Raw genomic sequence first — 18,160 nt, 5'->3', positions numbered from 1 at the left:
TGGATTCTTTCTATGAACAAACCTTACTGTTTGCATTTCAACTTGCAATTCTGTGGTCAAAGAAATGAGTGGATGATTGCAGTGTGATGACTGTATCTGCAAAGCAGAAAAGTGAAGCAGGGTGCTTTGGTGGGGGTTGGCGGGATTTCTCATGGAAATTGGAAAGCTGGGGCATTTAAAATGACCCAAGTGAGAGGAACAAATTAAGATGGAAAAATGTGACAAGCTGGTTTGAGGGGACCAGGTGGAGAAACAGTACTCTGAGGAGAAATATGGGGTTGCTGGTCAATGGAAGAAGTACCATTGAAGCTTTGGCACGTGTTCTCTGATACCAGTGTCTTAATTACTATAGCTTTATAGTAAGACTTGAAATCTGGCAGTGTGAATTTTCCAACTTTATTCTTTCCTTTAGTGTCGTGTTCGCTAATTCCCAGTTCTTTGCTTTTCCATAAACATTTTTAAGTGTGTTGATACCTTTAAAAAAAATGGTTTCTGGATTTTTAGTTGGGACTGCATTAAATCTGTAGTTTAGTTGGGAAAAACTTTCAGCTTTACCATATTGAATTTTCCCATCCATGAGCATGAAATATTTCCCAGTTTATTTACAACTTCTTTGACTTCATTCATCAGTATTTTGCAGTTCTTCACATGTAAGATCCTTGACATAGATTGTCAGACTTAAACTGAACTGTTTAAATTTTTGGTGTGATTATAAATTTTATATATATATGTATTTAAACTTCCAATTTTCATTGCTGGGATATAGAAAAGTGATTGACTTGTTATACATTGACTTTGTATGCTACAATTTTACTGGAGTCCTTATCCAGATGTAGTTTTTTCATAGCTTCTTTGGGGGTTCCTGTGTAAAATATATTGTCATTTGTGAGTAAAGACAATCTGAATTCTTTATTTTTTTTTTAATTCACCAATTTTCTTCTTCTTCAGTTGGGCCATCATTGGTACTGTTTTCAGGCCCTTAGAGGATTCAGTGATACCCAGCCACATGGGGAGTGCAGTCTGCTTCTCTCAGCCTGTGTGTGTTAGTCACTCAGTCATGTCCAACTCTGCGACACCATGGACCGGGGCCCTCCAGGCTCCTCTGTCCGTGGATGTTCCAGGCAGGAGTACTGGAGTGGGTTGCCATTCTCTTCTCCAGGAGATCTTGCTGACCCAGGAATTAAACCAGGGTCTCCCACACTGCAGACAGATCCTTATCATCTGAGCCACTAGGTCTGCCTACTGATTCTAATGCTCATGTCATTTCAGAAATACCCTCACAGACACACCCAGATGTTTGGCCAGTATCCAGGTACACCATGGCCTGGTCAAGTTGACAGCACATATGATTAAAATTACAATGTGTCTCTGATGTTTTTTGATCTGAAATGGTTGGGTTTGTCTTTTACTTTTTTCAGATAAAAAAGTACACACGAGCCTTATATTACCTGGAGTATCCTAACTATTCAGTTCAGTTCAGTTCAGTTCAGTTGTTCCGTCATGTCTGACTCGTTGCAACCCACGGACTGCAGCATGCCAGGTTTCCTTGTCTATCACCAACTCCCAGAGCTTACTCAGCTCATCAAGTCGGCGATGCCATCCAACCATCTCATCCTCTGTCGTCTCCTTCTCCTCCCACCTTCAATCTTTCCCAGCATCAGGGTCTTTTCCAATGAGTCAGTTCTTCATATCAGATGGCCAAAGTATTGGAGTTTCAGCTTCAGCCTCAGTCCGTCCAGTGTTAAGGACTGATTTCCTTTAGGATGGACTGGATGGATCTCCTTGCAGTCCAAGGGACTCTCAAGAGTCTTCTCCAAAACCACAGTTTAAAAGCATCAATTCTTCAGTGCTCAGCTTTCATTATAGTCCAACTCTCACATCCAAACTTCACTACTGGAAAAACCATAGCTTTGACTAGATGGACCATTGTTGGCAAAGTAATGTCGATACTTTTTAATATGCTGTCTAGGTTGGGCATAGCTTTTCTTCCAAGGAGCGAGCGTCTTTTAATTTCATGGCTGCAGTCACCATCTGCAGTGATTTTGGAGCCCCCCCAAATAAAGGCTCTCACTATTTCCACTGTTTCCCCATCTATTTGCCTTGAGGTGATGCGACCGGATGCCACGATCTTAGTTTTGTGAATGTTGAGTTTTAAGCCAACTTTTCCACTCTCCTCTTTCACTTTCATCAAGAGGCTCTTTAGTTCTTCTTCACTTTCTGCCATAAGGGTGATATCATTTGCTTATCTAAGGTTATTGGTACTTCTCCCAGCAATCTTGATTCCAGCTTGTGCTTCATCTGGCCTGGCATTTCTCATGATGTACTCTGCATATAAGTTAAATAAGCAGGGTGAGGATATACATCCTTGATGTACTCCTTTCCCAGTTTGGATACAGTCTGTGGTTCCATGTCTGGTTCTAACTGTTGCTTCTTGACCTGCATACAGATTTCTCAGGAGGCAGGTCAGGTGGTCTGGTATGCCCATCTCTTGAAGAATTTTCCACAGTTTGTTGTGATCTACACAGTCAAAGAGTTTGGTGCAGTCAATAAAGCAGAAGTAGATGTTTTTCTGGAATTCTCTTGCTTTTTTGATGATCCAGCAGATATTGGCAATTTGATCTGTGCTTCCTCTGCCTTTTCTAAAGCCAGCTTGAACATCTGGAAGTTCACGGTTCATGTACTGTTGAAGCCTGGCTTGGAGAATTTTGACCATTACTTTGCTAGTGTGTGAGATAAGTGCCTGACTTGGAGAATTTTGAGCATTACTTTACTAGCGTGTGAGATGTGTGCAATTGTGCAGTAGTTTGAACATTCTTTGGCATTGCCTTTCTTTGGGATTGGAATGAAAATTGTCCTGTGGGCACTGCTGAGTTTTCCTAATTTGCAGGTGCATTGAGTGCAGCACTTTAACAGCATCATATTTAGGACTTGAAATAGCTCAACTGGAATTCTGTCATTCACTAGCTTTGTTCGTAGTGATGCTTCCTAAGGCCCACTTCACACTCCAAGATGTGTGGCTTTAGGTGAGTGATCACACCATCGTGGTTATCTGGGTCATGAAGATCTTTTTTGTACAGTTCTTTTGTGTATTCTTGCCACCTCTTCTTAATATCTTCTGCTTCTGTTAGGTCGATTGTGCTCATCTTTGCATGAAAAGTTCCCTTGGTATCTCTAATTTTCTTGAAGAGATCTCTAGTCTTTTCCATTCTATTATTTTCCTCTATTTCTTTGCATTCTTTGCATAAGAGGCTTTCTTACCTCTTCTAGCTATTTTTTGAAACTCTGCATTGAAATGGGTATATCTTTCCTTTTCTCCTTTGCCTTTAGCTTCTCTTCTTTTCTCAGCTATATGTAAGGCCTTCTCAGACAGCCATTTTGCTTTTTTGCATTTCTTTTTGTTGAGGATGGTCTTGATCACTGCCTCTTGTACAATGTCACGAGCCTCCATCCATAATTTTTCAGTCACTCTGTCTATCAGATACAATCCCTTGAATCTGTTTGTCACTTCCACTGTATAATCATAAGTGATTTGATTTAGGTCATACCTGAATGATCTAGTGTTTTTCCCTACATTCTTCAATTTAAGTCTGAATTTGGCAGTGAGGAGTTCATGATTGGAGCCACGGTCATCTCCTGGTCTTGTTTTTGCTTACTCTATAGAGCTTCTCCATCTTTGGGTGGATGTTTGGGTACTATTGGGTTGAGAAGATTCCCTGGAGAAGGAAATGTCAACCCACTCCAGTACTTCTTGCCTTGAAAATCCCATGGACGGAGGAGCTTGGGGCAGGCTACTATCCATGGTGTTGCAAAGAGTCGGGCACGACTGAGCACTTCACTTCACTTGGGTACTATTATAAAATATAAAATCTGGAATGTCAAAGTATTACCGTAAGTATTCTAGTATTTCTTATTCACTTCAGAGTTCAGTGTCAGTGTATCTGGTCTAAAGATGCCTGTTCTCTACCGATGACCAGGGACATAGGCTGTGTTCAATCTTGTGGTTCCAGTATCTCTTAGACTCTCTTTGACCTCTGTGTAATGTAAGAAGGGGGACGAAAGGCTCAGAAATGGTCCTCATCCCTTCCATTTATGTTCTGCTTATGAAAACTTCTCATGTGACCCTCCTTAAATTAAAAGGGTGCTCTGAAATGTGATTTATGATTAGGTGGTGAAATTCCTGCAATTCCTTGCAGTTTGTAAGGCAGAGTGCAGACTTTCAGTGGACAGTTCTCCACGCTTCCTTAGACCCTGCACTGGCCATAATGTTGATCTTCAGGAGCCCACCCACCTGGGTACAGGGAGCAGTTGGCACTATGAGAACACGGTCCTTCAGAACTGCCAAGTGCCATGGTGCAGTTAACCCTTTAGTTCCGTGCCCTGTAAATGACTTAATAATAATTCTATCAGAAAGTGTTGTTAAAGCTCTTGGGAATGCTTTCATATTACTAAAATAATATTAAGGAAATCACTCACTCCAGTCTCAGCATCAAATGATATTTTATGTAACAAAGAACCTCTTTGTGCTATATTTTTCTTTTTTAAATACAGACTTGCAGAATGGATATGAGATAAATGAGGACTGTCGTGTCTGTAACATACTTCCCTTTGTACTTGAACTGGTAGATTTTCTTCCCTCTTTCTCTCACTTCCTGTCTTCCCTGGCATCTCAATTTTCAATTATTCACATATTTCTATTTTAAAATAGCATTTGATCATTATTAACATCAATGATTTTCTTTAAAGAACGTGAGGTACTTTTTCTTTAATTTGTGTGCTTTAATTTGCATATGAGCTTTTATAAGTAAAGCAATTACAAGCAAGAAAGCCACATGCTGTTTGTTTCTGCTTTATATGTGTCCATGTCACAGTGTTTCTAAAACTTCAGAGGATATCAGGATCATCTGGAGGGTTTGTTAGAACACAGATTTCTGGATCCCACTGCCAGAGTTTCCTCTTCAGTGAGTCTGGGATGGGACCCACAGATTTCTTTTTCTAGCAAGTTCCCAAGTGATGCTGCTGCTGGCCTAGGGATAGTACTTTAAGTAAAATTATCTTTCTATCAAGTAATATCAAAGGGAGGGATAAAGTTGTTGAATTTATACAGTTTCTTGAAGGTTGGAATATTTGATATGTCCCAGCTTTTGTACTAAAAAATAATAATAATAATAATAATGCCAAAAGACATACAGTGCTTAAGACTCAAGTTAATTTAATTCCATAATCATAAGGTAGAACAGTACCAAATTCGGTACATGGAGACTTCTGTACTTAATTTTGACTGACCCACATAGAACAAATGTGATTCATCTGACTTAAAATTGAAAACCCAAATAAGCTAGGTTGGAAAACGCAATATATTTTTATTATGGGGCCTAAAAGGAGACAATCTGGTTATTAGAATTGTAAGAGTGATTGGGCCAAAGCTACAGGTGAGTAAGTTGCTCCGACATTAAGCAAAATAATCAGAAAATTATGCAAATTTTATGAACAAGCAAGCTACAATATTTTCCATAAGCATGAGTGCAGGGTCTGAGCTATACAGATTTAAGAATTTTCTCCTAGGCATTTACTTTCTTAAGTAATTCTGAAGACAATTTATTTTTAAGGCTTTCACCTAAGAAAGAATAAATCTGTTGTACAATAATGAAAAAAGAAAAAGAGCTCTGTTCTCTGGATGTTCAACAGTTCTGTTAAGGATTCATAAGTTATTTATTTGGAAAATCATATACCCAGGGGCTCTGAACATGGTCCAGGTGGTGCTGGTGGGAAAGAACCTGCCTGCCAACGCAGGAGACATGAGGTGGGTTGAATCCCTGGGTCAGGAAGGTCGGCTGGAGGAGGGCACAACATCCCACTCCGGTATTCTTGTCTGGAGAATCCCATGGACAGAGGAGCCTGGCAGATTATATTCCATGGAGTTGCAAAGAGTTAGATATGACTGAAGTGACTTAGCATGCATGCATAGAAGATTATAAAATTCAATTGTTCTATACTCTACAGAATAGAGTAGTTTAACCTAATATGAAAAACTGTGGAATGAAAGAATAAGAATTACATTGGGTTGGTTTTTTAAGTATGGAGCCTGCCTAAAGTCAGCATATAGGACTCACTTCAAAAGGTGACCAGTGATGACGATCAATATGTGATTCTTCAAGGAGATGATCTGGAGTAAAAAGACAATTTACACACCAGAAACGTAACATTCAAGCAGCCAAGGATAGTCAGAATATTTCTTCGGACTTTTTTCTTTTCATAAAAAAATGAAAATTTTTATGTAATTATCTCAATTATATTTACAAAAGAGGCATTAGCTAGGAAAATGTCTTGATTTGAAGGAAGGAAAGGATACAAAGAAATTCTGCCCTGCCTTTTGCCAGTTTTATTTGGGATCTATTCCATTCTCCCTTGCTTCTTCTTTTATCACCTGATTTAACATTTCAGGAAGGTTATCCCAGGAAGGGTTTTTATGGTTGTTTTTCTTGGCATGACTCTACACGTCCTCTGAGTATTCAGAGTGTTCTGCCTTGAGGACGTGCACCTCATGCCTAAGCATGGACAGAAACCCAGGGTCCAGTGCCCCTCTGTGCCTCAGAGTCAGTTGTCAGGGAATCACATTGGCACACTTGCCGGTGACTGTCATCACGCAGCTTCATCACGCAGCGAGGTTGTCCTGGGCCTCCTGCTTCTTTCCTCCTTCCCGATTTTAGTCTTGGGTTTGCCCATTCTGCTTTGATTCTGCCTGGTAATGGCCAGCCTGGGAGCTGACCCCAGCATATCTGATCTCCTGAGATGAAATGCCGCATGAATTTCATGTAAAGGTCAAGACAAGGATGGGTTGGAAAAAGACAGTATCTTCTATTAATTTTCCTTCTGTCTTGTTTCTACCTGCTGTTCTGAAGCTGTAATTGGAGTAAACATTAGGCCTTGTGAAAGACATTTTACAAAGTATGAGTACCTTTCTTATCTTATGGAGTGCAAATGTGGAGGATACAGATGTGTTGCTCCAAGCTGAAAAGGTCCAGCAAGTTCATTCACTCAAGCTTCCTTTGAACAAGTAGCCTACTTCCCACCTCCCATTGCTGTCCACATCTTACTCTGGTAATTTAAAATTCTATAATTCCTCCTTAAAACATTTTAATGTTTAGTGACCTTTTAGAGTTCATTAAACTTTATGCTTAATAGAATTCCCTCTTTCCATGTTAGCCACTAAAGTCTGATTCCTATAAATGTGTAAATTCCAATTTTATCTCTCTTCTAAATCTGTGCTATCTCCATGTTATCCCCAAATTCCTGTGATAAACTTCATGCAGCCACTTGCCTTCTTCTTGATCTTTATCCTTGTCTGACCCCTTAATGGTAGTTCGGTCTTTTCTTTCCCCTCTTCCTGCAGGACTCTCCCCTCAAGAGCTGTAAGTTTTCAGTTTAACAGTCTTCCCTATATCGTCTTTCAAATCTGCCCCATACTAGGTCTTACTGTGCTTGCTTCTCACTTACTCCCTCACCATTTATAGAGAAGTAGTAATACCAAAATAATAGGGTTTGTGAAAAATACCTAGAAAAGTGATGTTGTTTATAGAAAGGTTTTTTTTTAAGTCATCTTTATTCACATTTAAAGTTTTAATAAAATTATAAAATGAATTATTTTTATTCACCTTTGGAGTAAAGTGTGTATGTTCTCCCTAGGGGTATATTTTTTAAAGAAGGGAAACCATAGTAGGTGGTTGAAAATAGAATAAATCTTTACCAAAAAGAAAATGACCTAAAATATAGTGGGTATGAACATATTTCTTTTCAGCCCTAAATATGACAAAAGGAAACTCTAGTTTGGAAATTAGGTAAGCTGATGTTTTTTATAATCTTTTTCTCACTAGGAAAAAGAGAAAACTTTTACACGTTAGATTAGATGATATATACTCATATAACTATTTCCAGGAAATAATCAAAATATTTTAACACTGGATTAAGGATGATACAAGATAAAATATAGTGTACAGTGACCAAAAACTCACTGTCTCTAAAAATGCTCATTTTAGTAGATGTATCATAATAGTTCTTCAAAGAAAATTTAAGAATTCCAAAAGTACACAGAATATATCAAAAGTCAAAGATAATAATAAATATAAAAATGTGATTTTAAAATTTGTATGCACATGATTCAGAATGCTTTTGAGTTTAACATTAATTTCTAAGTTGATTATTTGGAAATGATAGCTATCTTGGATCATATTCTCCAAACAGACCCAAATATAAGTGGTAGTGAGCAAGAGATTTTATTAAGGTAGGGCTTCCCCGAGACAACAAGAAGAGAGAGGGAAACGGGACCATGAAAGAGCAGACACCAACCTAAGGGGAGCCTTGGCCTGGGAATGTGCTCGACCGAGACAAGGTGGCTGAGCAGTGGTGCTCCCCTCCCTCCTGAACCCTCTGCTGCATTGCCCCCCAGGCTCTTCCAAGTCTATGCAAATGGGCTGAGTGCTCCAGGAGGCCAACGGCAGTCAGGGTCAGTGCCTAACAGAGGATCAGGCAGGCACTGGGAACGGTGTCCAGTCAGGAAAGGGAACTGGCAGCATCAGGGTGGGCATCAATAAAGTTTCCTACAGGAAGTTTACTAGAATGTCCTGGTAAGCAGGACATGACCCTGGGTTTAGTGAACTTTTTCTGTTATTTACAGTTCTCGGTATGAATAGCTGGCTTTTTCATGTGTCCTTGCGTTAGGTTGATCAACAGTCAAATAGAAAGGAGTTTACCTCTGATGAGCTTAGAGCACACAGTCAAGACCTTAGGAATGATGTGTTCACTGACTCAATGACTATTCGTCTTCTAGGGACAATTAATTAAGCATGTTACTCCTCATTGGACATATACCCAGTCCTTATCCCTACACATGAACGTTGGAAAGAGCTTTGTTGGCTTTTGTCTTGCCAGAAAATGAAAAGTGATCTTAAGAAGGAAGTCTTCTTTGAAAAGAAAATGACATGTTGTATACTTGTCAACTTCAAATATATCATTTTAGAAGCTACATTAACTCCTTGCATGTTCAGGATGTCACATGAGATTAAAAAATCACCAAAACCCTAGGGTTATTCCTTTTCCCACATCCCATACATGCTGATATGTTGTGTTTTCCTTCTGTTTGTTTTAAGATATTGTCTATTTTCACTTTTGATTTTCTCTTTGATTAAATTGTTGCTCAAAAGTATGTTGTTTAATTTCCATGAATCACAGATTTAAAAAGGCTTTAGAATATCCTTCATGAAGCCATAAAAGTTTTATTAAATCTTAAAAAAACAGATGTGTGGTTGCGAGAACGCTGGGAGAGTCATGGCAAGATAAAAGCAAACTTTTGGACAGAAACATTTGTGATAATGTGTTGGAATGAATAGCTGAGGGAGAAAACATGAGACTCTGATGTGATATTGTTAATACAGTGTGATTACCAGGGAAAGCAAGGACAAATGACGTTTTTGTATACTTCAGAAAATTTAAAAGTCATCATACATGCCATGACTGTGTGATTGAAAAAAAAAGGAAGTATCTCGGTTACCAACCTGGCTACAGGGCTGAATCACAACATCTGACAATAGGCCAAGCATCTTTAGAACCTCTCCTTGACTTTGTCCAGGCTCTAGGGCATGATAAGGAAATCACTGCTTTAGTCTGTAATGATACTGATGCTATTGATAAACTCAGTAGTCTGAAGACTTTTCTCAAACAGTCTTATTATCAGTTGTCTCATTGCTCTGGGGACTCTGATGCAGTTATTTCATATTACATGGATATAGGCAATTTGTCCAGCATTCTACAGAATGTTTTACAAGTTCCAGCCCTGGTGAAGTAGCCTTCTCTATGGGCAGCTGTTGTCTCTATTTAATATCTAGGACAGAGGATCTCAAACTTAAGATTGCTTCTGAATCACCCCAAAGCTTAATTAAAATACAGATTTCTGGGCCCCACCCCAGAGGTTAAGATTCAGTAGGTCTAGGGTAGGGCCTAAGAATTTGCATTTTGCACATATTCCAAGGTGATGTTGTTGCTGATCCTATTGGTCCAGGAACCACATTTTAAGAACTACCAGTTTAGGGAAATGAAAGAGTTTAGGTCATGGAAGCAGATAAATGGTATGCTCAAATATTCTAGTATGGTAAGATTAAGAGACTAGAAGCAGCTTGAACTACCAGATAAAAAAACTTGGCTGGCTGTTCAGCCATAGAGAAATAGGTGTAGACCAGAGATAACATTTTAGATGATTTAAAGGGAAAATCTGACTATGTTTAAATTATCTGGACTTTTCAAGTGGAAACAGCTTGTTTGCCTGATTAATCTATATCATTTCCATATTTCTTTTTAAGAGACATTTTATGGAGAATGGATATTATGCTCACCTAAATATCCATAAAGATAGTTTTCTACATTTATGAAACTATTTGCCAATAAATGCTGTTTCTAGTTCATCTGATTAGCCTGAAATTAGGACTTTTGCTGAGAAAGGGCATAATAGAAAAATTTGACAGTGCAATATTTATCACTGTAATACAATTTTTAAAAAACCCTGAGTCTTTAGCAAATGCAATATCATTATTTGTCCATAAACATGCCATGAATCCCTCCTTGGGGATACATATCCTGTTAATAGATATGAGCTAGGGAAAATAAAACATATTTTCATAAACTTTCATTATACTCCTGAATATATCTTTAGTATATGTATAGATTTTCCTTGTTGATTATAGTCTTTTTCTCAGTTTTTAAAATAATAATCAAATAAGTTTAAAGTAAATCCAGTTACTATCCATTTAGGTCTCTCCAGGTTTTCATTCATCATTTTAAAAAATTGCTAAAATATATTTTCTGATATTATATGCTCTAGATCTCTTTTCTCCCATAGTCTTACATGCATGGACTTATACATGTGTCGTTATAACCATGTATGCTGTTAGAATTAAGTTTTATTAATGTTATATTGTAATAATAGGTTTGGTGCCCTGGATATAATTTTATGTTCAGTTGCATTAACTTTCAACCTAAGCAGCTTTTTTATTATTAGATGAATATATAAAAATTTTTCAGAGAGTTGAAGAAGGAAGTTAGAAGGAGGAAGTTTGGCTGTTGCATGATAAGGGGCTGAACTATCTTTCTGGCTATGTACAAAGGAAAAGTTAAGTAGGTATTTGTCAGTATACTTCACATATTGTGACCCAGTTTCACAGCCTCTTTAAACTTCTGTTACATTAAAGACATTTATCATGAGAATCATGATAAAGAATCATTTATCATGATTCTTTTTTTTGTACATGAATAAAGACACATGTTCATTTTTCTACTTGTATTATTCTGCTAATATTCCTGCTATTTTTTAATACTGAAAATGATTTCTTTAGTGAAAAAAAAATAGATCTGGGGGAAAATGAATTCTTTTCCCATCCTGTATTCAGTCTCAGTGATCTTTGGCAATGGATATATTTTTCTCTGAAACTCAGTTTCCTCACCTATGATCTCCTCCAGTACCAAAAGTCTATGGTTACATTACAGTCATTGTTTCCTGTTGGTTGTGTCAAAAAAGATGACAGCTTTGCAGTCATTTTTATGCTGGGGAGAGTGCCAAGATATGTAAAGTCATTTACATTTTAATTAAATGCCTTAGAACGTGGAAACAATGGGATAGTGTATTAGTTATCCACTGCTGCATAGGAAATGACCACAAACTTAGTGGCCTGAAGCAACTCACGTTTATTAATAGTATCTCAAAGTTTCAAGTGGGTCAGGGTCTCATCTGCTTAGGGTCTCACGGGCTGCAATGAAAGTGTTTACTGGGCTGTGTTTCCATTTGGAGCTAGAGTTCCTTTACCAAACTCATTCATGTTATTGCCACAGCTGACAAAGGTCTGTGGTTCTTTGTCACCATAGGACTGAGGCCCTTAGCTCTTAGAGGCCTTCCTTTTCCAGAGACAATCCAGGACCAAGCCAGCACGTGAGCATCTCTATGGCTTCGAGTCTGACACTGCCAGTCACTTCTGAAGGACTCAACCAGGATGTCTTTGTTTTAATTAAATTTAAGTTATCTGTTCAGAGATTTCATGACACCTGCAAGATTCCTTCACATTGGCCACATAAGGTAACATAATCGTGGGAGGGAAGAATAGCCTTTGCTGTATTCTGTGGCCTTGAAGCAAGTTGTAGGTTCTGACCACAGTCAGTGAGAGAGGTTTCCACAAGGCATCAAAGTCAGCGGCAGGAGTCCTGGTGGTCAGCTTGGAATTCGGCTTGCTACAGGTGGGCGAAAAGTTGAGATGCGTGATGCAGTTATTCAGCTGATGAGCAGTAGTCATTTAAGGTCTCCATTAGTTCTCCTGTCTTCAAAGTAGAGGAACATGGTACCGATGCTACAGTGGTGCAGTCAAGACTAAAGAGATAATATGTGCAAATTTTTTACAATTCTTGGCACATTGTCGGTTCTCTATTATTAGTTAAAATTATTATTATTGTTGTCATATTAATTATATTACTTGATTTTGGTTCTTTTTGTCTCATTCAATAATTTTTCAGTTTTATTTGATTGGCTGAAAACTATGTCAATATTTATAATAAAATTCATAAGACATGCTAGTTCACGTGTTCTCGATTTCAAATATTAATTTTATTTTGCATTTAACTGTGACACTGAAAGTAAAACCAACTTCCTTTCCAAGTTGACTCAACGTTTAATGAAATATCTCAAGTACTAGATTTTCATTTTTGTTTGTTTTCTTGTTTGCTCCTGGGGTCCTTTCCCTTTCTCTTGGCGTGGCAACTATTGCCAGCATAAGAATTTATATAGATGCGGGAGTCCCTGCTAGCTAAGTGGAGATCTCAGTTTAATATCTCAGTAGATTAAACAGCAGCACACTGAGAAAGATATTGGCATCTCTGTTTGACACACAAGGATTTAAGGAACAGGCATCTGTAGTAACTGACTTAACAGTACACAGATTACAAATGGTAATTCCAAGAGACAGCTTAAGTGTTCTGCCTTCTAGTTCTATGAAATTTGCACGATATTAAACCAAGAATTTTTTAAATAAAGAAATCCAGATGTGTCATCTTTCTCTTTCCTCTGCTGTGGCTAGTATTGGTGACCTGGGCATCTCATTTCCTTGTGTATTTCCTACTGAGGCTCCATTGCAGACTGGGGAGGGAAAGACATCTGAGGCTGGGCAGCAAAGAAAGCAAGAGACCAGGTGAAGGTGGGTGCAGGGGATTTTTTTTTGAGAGGTATACTAAACAGATTTTCACTCCCTCAGGGGTGAAATCAAGTTAAAGAACACAGAGTCTATTTTATCTGCTTCTCTTTAAATTAAAACACTTCATTAAATGATGCTCAAGTTGCTTTATTTAAACATTGGACATTTTAGGGGGTTGGCAGCTAATAAAACATATTAATGTCTTCTACTTTTGGTAAATCGAGGTTGAACAACTTAATGAATATAACACATGGGGAAGTATACATACCCAGCCATTAATATCTTCCCTGGGTAATATTTACGACTGTAATTGCTGCTCTGATTGTATATTGTGTGAACCTGAAGCACATTCATGTATTGGATGACTAATAGAATTTGGTGACAATGCATAGAAATTGGTATTCTGGAAGAGGGCTGAGTTTTAAATTGTATTCTTCCCTGAGTTTGCAGTGCATTTCATGACTCATCTACCTCGCAGTGTGTTGGTGGCTGACGAATTGAAGTCTTTTTGCTGAATAATAAACATCAGAGACAGTTTGTCTTCTCCTAGCTTTTCTGTCTCGGTTTTCTCATCATTCATTCAAAGTATCAAAAATAAATCATTGATTACTGTTAATTGACTTTTATCCATTCTGACTGAGAGAGAAGGCACGTTTTTCAATGTGTCACTGTATGTACCGGGGGTGCTAAGGATGTGGTCTCTAAGCTCTGCAGGGGTCATCGTGTGCCTTGGAAATAAAAGGGGGTCTATTAGTTCATTCTTCATTGACTGTTCCAGGTTGATCACAGGCCTTTGGGCACCCCAACCCTCTTTCCTTGCTGGGTGAGCTTAGAGGTGAGAGAGACACATTTCCTTCTTTTACTTTGCTAAATGTCTTTAATGTTACAAAGTGTAACACAAAAGTTGTATAGTGTAGCAGTTTTCATCAAAAATCAATGATTGCTTAAATTTACAAACAGGGACATTTATTCTGTGGAGTAAAATCTAATGGTAAGGACACATTAGAATAGGAGATACTGGCTTTTGTCATTCAGTAGTTTATCTTCGATAAATAAGATCTGAGCCTAGGTTAGTACCATTAGTCACACTTTTGCTTTTAATAAGTGTAAATTTTTATTTGCCCATTCCGTATATAAAGAAGTAAGCATTTTAAAATTTTCATGCAATATAATATAACATAGAATGCATAGTTTTATCTGTCATGTTCACCTAAAAAGCCTTATAATAGCAATTCTGTGAATGAGTACATCCGCGTTTTCCATTATGGTCCATGGAACAGCATCACAGGAGAGCGGGTTAGAGATGTGGACTCTTAGGTGAGCCCAAGTCCTGCTGAACTAGAAATGCTGATGAACGGTGCTCAACGGTCTGTGTTTCACACGTGTTCTAGGCGACTCCAGTGTAGTCTATGAGAACCACTGATGTAGAAAGTATTATCATACTCAGTGTAGAGATGATACAGTTGATGCTCACTGTGGTCTGATGATTGCACAAATACATGGCTAGTTCACTTTAGGGCCCTTCCTCAAACCCAGGTATTAAAAATCATGGGGCCTCCCTCTCTTAAAGAAAATAATAAAGAAATAGTGAATTCCATAGACCTGGAAAACAGTCACTCTTAAATGAACTGAGAAAGGGGCCATTTCCTTGCTTTCTCATCATGAAAGTGGGTTGTTAAAACTATTAACACTAGAAAATTAACCTAGAAAGAGTTTTAAAGGCGCAAGTAACATTTTTGCAGTCCCTCCATTGTGTTCCTCATTTTCTTTTTAGTGGAGTGCAAATAGGATGTAGTTAAATCCCAGAGGGGTGGCGGTTGCATGTTAATAGAAGTGGGAGGCTGTTTTAATCATGTCTTCCTAGCCCAATGAGTCTGTGGATAGATTTCCACCAGGGCCTTTCGCACACCACATTACCCATGCTCAGAGTGCCCTGTGGTGGTTTTCCTGCACACACAATTTTACACACGCTGCAGAGAAGTTTCTAAGTTGCTGTGGTATCAAAATGAATGTTAACTACCCCTCTGTGACTTGGGAAATGAGTGTTTGCTCTTGAGCTGAAAGCAGAAAACAGTGGCCATTATCTGTAATAGGAGAGTCTGTAGAGCGCTGCCTGCGGAGGCCTGTTTCTCTGCAAACTCAATTTGGGCTTTGTGCATAAAACAAATAAGTAAAGTTTAAGTTTATTGTTTATTCAACTAGGAGGAATTTCCTTGAATAGAAGATGTTAGTGTGCAATTAGGTAAATGTACCATGTATTTGGGTGTGATTTTTATTCTGCATATATATAAAACATGATGCTACGTTTATGGGAAAAAAAAAAGCTTGAAAAACATGTCAGTATTTTATGAATAATTACAAAGAGAACGTGCAGATAACAACTGCTAAGTTTGGAAGTGATTGGTGACTCTCCACGCACTTCTGCTGTGTGTTCAGAGTGACCTGTTTTCTGCTCAGGACTCCTACCTCTTTGCATTTGCAATTGCCATTTCCTTTCCCTGGAGCCTTCCCCACAAAACACAGAATTAGAAGGCTGGCAAACTCCTTTTCATCCTTATGTGTTGGCTGAAAAGATGCCTTAGCCCTTTGTGGTCCACGTCTGCAATGCACTTTGAAATGTCTCCTTTAGAGTATAATCATCAGCTTTGTGCATGAGTGTCTCTCTATACTTTGAGGAGTCATTCCTCAGTATCTAGTCTGTACCTGACACATTGCAGGATTCAATAAATAATGCTTCCGTGAATTAATGACGGGCATTTCCAAATGGATAAAGTCCTCAAACCAGCATCTCCTCTAGGCACTGTCGTTTTTGCCTAAACTTCCGAGTCCCAGTGAGGAAGCTGGAATCCCTAGAGCTGTCAATGCCTTCTCTCTTTACTTTAGTCAGTTCTACCTCCTATCGTCAGTTTGGTTCAGTTCAGTCCCTTGGTCGTGTCTGACTCTTTGTGACCCCATGGACAGCAGCACGTGAGGCTTCCCTGTCCATCACCATCTCTCAGCGCTTGCTCAAACTCAGGTCCATCGAGTCGGTGATGCCATCCAACCATCTCATCCTCTGTTGTCTTTATTCCTAACCCTTGACCTTCATCTGGTCTCTGTCTCTCAACACTCCACTCAGTTCTTGTCTTTTAGATTAAGTTTCTTCAAGCTAGGTTCTCTTCCTGTTTCTTCTCTTTCAGTAAATGTTTTGGCTGCTGTTGCCATGAAGATGAAGAAACCTGGGCCAGTTGCCCCACCTCCTATCTCCTGAATCCTCTGCATGCCTTTGCCTGGGTGAAGTCTTAATTTCCGCATTTGAGAGCCGTTGGTTCCTAACTCTCACCAGGTGACCTTCGATACTGTGGACGGTGCATCCTTGGAGGAAGCATGATGCCCGCTACTCCGTCCTGCAAGATTCTTGCTGGTTTTGCTTCCTTTCACACACCAGGGTTTGGGGGGTCTCCACAGAGTCATGCACAGTAATGGGTTAAGGAATTCACTAAAATGGGGGAAAGCAAATTGCGAAGGCCAGTGTGAGCAAAAGCAGAAAAGGCATTGTTTGCTGTTCTCCCTTCCGCTCGTGGAGAGCTGTGCAAGGCCCGGGGTTCTGTTGTACCTGCTGTGGGGTTTGCACCCCAGTGTAGAATCCATCACATCTTTGACCCTTATTGTCCTGCAATCATGAAATCAACCTTCAGTTCAGTGCAGTTCGGGAAAATAATCAGACCATTTTGCACCAAACATTTGGAGTCGGGGGCGGCTATTTGAAGGGATTGGCTGGGAATCCCAGGTGCTGGTCCTCGTAAAAGCCGGGGCCTATGAGAAATTACCGCCCCTCCTGTGAGGGTGCAGCACCTCCCGCTGGGAGAAGGGGTGCAGAGGAGCCATCCCAATGGCTCCTTGTCTAGCAAACACCTTGGATGTCTCTGCTCACTGCACCAGTCTCATCTGGCTGGTGGAAGAATTCTCTGTGTAACTCTGTGACGTGCATATCCCAGACTCCATGGCTCAGTGTCCCTCACCAGACTTTTAGGGTTTCCATCCTTTTACCCAAATCCATTCTGATCTTCTTGCTCCCTTTTATGTGTTCTGTGCCCACATCGGAATTCTGCATGCCGCCTGTGTGCGCCCCTTCCTGCACCACCATTGTGTCTTCCCTTATGCCTTCCCTCACTCACTCGTTTTTTAATTAATTAATTTAATTTTTTTAATTGAAGGATGATTGCTTTACGGAAATTTGCTGTTTGCTGTCAAACCTCAACATGAATCGGCCGTAGGTGTACACAGATCCCCTCTCATCCCTCTCTTCCTTTGCGTCTCCCCCTCCCATCTGCTTCTCACGCACTGTCCTCCTTCTCTGAGCAACTAAGAGTCACGAAGACCTCAAGGTTCTGCTCAAACCTCTGGTCCTCTCTTGGCTGGATGTTTGCCCATGAGGGACCTCCAGATGGGGGAGACCTTTATCTCCTCACTTCTCTTCTCCAGTCTCAATGACACCTCCACAGAATTTTTTTTTTTCTGAGCCTCTAGGGGAAAAGTAATCTTTTCTTTTTAACTCCCCTCCATCATAGCAGTTAACTTTAAAGTTGGCATTAACACACTCTCCCTTGTCTTATGCGTATATATATTTCTTTACTTTGCAAGTCCATTCAGAGAAGCTGCCGTATCTTATGTGTCTTATATCCTGGAGGAACTTGAATATTATAGACATTCAATAATATATAATGAATAAATGAAAAGATAGGCCCAAAGGGTGTGTGCAAAAGGCTTGGGGTGCAGGTATGGGAGGCATACCCATCTCTTTAGCTTGGCCATGTGGGCTGGGTATGCTGCGAGCTGGGGGGTGGCACCACCCTAACACCTGACCCCATTCACAAATCCTCAAAACACTCAGAGTGACTCTCAGGATTATATTTCAACAAGGGAACAGGAAGGCCTGACTCATCATGACTTAGGAATGGCTT

The 18,160-nt window shown here is 39.5% G+C and overlaps 1 protein-coding gene across 6 annotated transcripts in view; it reads left to right on the top strand.

Moving 5' to 3' along the window:
- The window catches only part of PLCB1 (phospholipase C beta 1), an 849,858-nt gene that overhangs the window by 257,679 nt on the left and 574,019 nt on the right, over positions 1-18,160 (top strand). The window lies entirely within an intron of this gene.

Source organism: Bubalus bubalis, chromosome 14 (genome assembly GCF_019923935.1).
Source record: "Bubalus bubalis isolate 160015118507 breed Murrah chromosome 14, NDDB_SH_1, whole genome shotgun sequence".
Classification (NCBI taxonomy): domain Eukaryota; kingdom Metazoa; phylum Chordata; class Mammalia; order Artiodactyla; family Bovidae; genus Bubalus; species Bubalus bubalis.
The sequence above is the reverse complement of the archived record's forward strand: the minus strand, read 5'-3'. Positions and strand labels throughout refer to the sequence as shown.